Below are 2,456 nucleotides of genomic sequence, written 5' to 3' on the forward strand. Positions count from 1 at the left end.
CAATATTCAGTACCCCCCCCCCCCTTTTTTTTTTTAAATGAACAGGAGCTGATTTAGGAATTTAGAATTTCTCGTAACATGGCCGTTTGAAAGCTGGGGGCTGGCTTTCCAGCCAGTCCTTGCCCTGGAGGAGTTTGCCTGAACCCATGACTTGTTTTCATCTGGGAACACTCATGTCCATCTCTGAGGTTTATTCAGTCACTGGTACATTAATGAGATGCAACTTTGTAGTTGCCACTTCTTGAAATCTGTGGTCATTAAAACTTAATTGAGAAACAAGCAACAGTTCTTATCTGTTGTGACTTTTAAAAATTGTTTGCCATTGGAATCTACTTCACAAAGAATGAAAACCCAGAGCTGGTCAGTGAACGGCTGCAGTGCCTTATGGTACCAGCAAGGAAATGAAATGGAAATCATAGGCTGGAAGAGGTGAAAGTGCAGGTATGTAACAGAGTAGTAAAAGTTCTTCCAGCAACGTTCTCTGGCTCTCTCTGAAGACAATGAGCGTGATGATGCCTTCACTTCAATGGGAACAGGAGCAGGCCCCCAGAGAAGAGTGGTGGGATCCATAATGTAACCCCCCCTGCTAATAGCTCTGTTAAATAGCTTTGGTGTTGACTACAGAAGTACCAGCTGCGCACACTCTTGGCTGGAGAGAGTGAGTTGGGGAGATGTGAATATATGTGGGAACATCTGGTGTGGAAACTAATCAAACTGCACAAATTATTTTCTCTGTGTTATTGCTTGATTGTTCTTCTCTATGCCAAAAAGGAGAACAGGAGGTGAGTGTAAAACCTCTTCAGACAGTGCAGCAGGTCCTCCTAAAAGGAAGAATCTTTTTCTTCCCCTGAGATTCAAGTTATTTTTTTCTTGAAAATGAATCAATAGACCAACTTTTTTAGGAAAAGAAAAAGCAGCTACTCTCCATAGGATGGGTGTTTCCCCTTTCCCCCTGCCACACATGTACCCATGCTATGCCTGTGTATATAGGCAAAACCACTCTTTGTTAGTCATTTATCTTCCTGTCTGAGAACATATTTTTGTTCCCCGTGTAGTCTGCTGCACTAATGTTCTGCTCTTGCAGCAGGAGTGGTTTGGTTCCTGTGACAAAAATCAAAGTAATATTTAACATGGCAATATCAGAAGAACAACTGCAGATATCCTGGCAATTCTTATTTCAGATTAGATAGGTATATGGTTTTGAGCAAGATATTATCTGTTGTAGTCCAGTTAACCAAAGCTCTGCATTATTTGTAACTGTGGTTCGCCTTTACAATTCTATGCCAGCTTGTCTTATCAGAACACGATGCCGACACCACGTCGCATCTAACTGAGTGAAATAATTGTCTTGCATTGCTCAAGAGCTGTTTTGCATTTGCCTAAATTATACAGGCGTTAGTAGTATGCTTATGTGCATCCGGATGGTATTCAGATGTTTGGTTAAATGGAGCGTTATGTTCCTTGTTAGCCACAAGATGTCACGCTAATCTGAGTGAGGAGCAATACTCGGGGGTTAGAGTACTGTGCGTGTCTATGTATGCATGTATATTTATATATACGTGCGTGTGTATATATAAGTAAAAATGGTGATGAAGATAATGATTAAATCTTGGATTTTTAAAGGCATCTAAAGAAGCCAGACAATCAGTTTTTTCTAAAGCCCGAAGACTTTGATACTCACTTTCCTTAGAATGATTTAAAACTCTCAGCCCTTACTGTTTTGTGCTAAGACGCAATTAGGTAGAAAGCCTGCATAGTGCCGAGTTCGGTGCACTGAATGCAAGGATTTTGAGTTTGGCCTGTTGTCTTTTGAGTCACTGGCCCCAGTGACTTCAGTTGGGAGTGGAGGTATGCGAATAATGAGTCTGAAAATGCAACCAACGCATGCTTCTAAGAAGGCTTTATAAACACCACCTCCCCCTTCACCCCCCATTTGCTCAGCATTGTAAGAAGCTTAGAAAGTTCTAAGGTGTATTAGAAACAAGATGTGTTTTTCAAGATTGTGTGGGGAGGAGGGCAGTTCTTTCGGTTTGGGGGGGGGTTCTGAGTTTTTGTAAGGCCTGCTCCATGGCTCTTAATTTAGCAGAGAAACTTTAAGCAGTGTGGTGGGTCGACCCTGGCTGGACTCCAGGTGCCCACCAAAGCTGCTCTATCACTCCCCCTCCTCAGCTGGACAGGGAGACACAATATAACGAAAGGCTCGTAGGTCGAGATAAGGACAGGGAGATCACTCACCAATTACTGTCATGGGCAAAACAGATTTGACTTGGGGAAATTAGCTTAATTTATTACCAATCAAATCGGAGTAAGATAATGAGAAATAAACCCCAAAATCTTAAAACACCTTTTCCCCACCCCTCCCTTCTTCCTGGGATTAACTTCACTCCCAATTTCTCTACCTCCTCCCCCCAGCGGCGTGGGGGACGGGGAATGGGGGTTGCGGTCAGTTCATCACA

This window comes from Aptenodytes forsteri, unplaced genomic scaffold (assembly GCF_000699145.1).
Source record: "Aptenodytes forsteri isolate BGI_AS27 unplaced genomic scaffold, ASM69914v1 Scaffold181, whole genome shotgun sequence".
NCBI lineage: Eukaryota > Metazoa > Chordata > Aves > Sphenisciformes > Spheniscidae > Aptenodytes > Aptenodytes forsteri.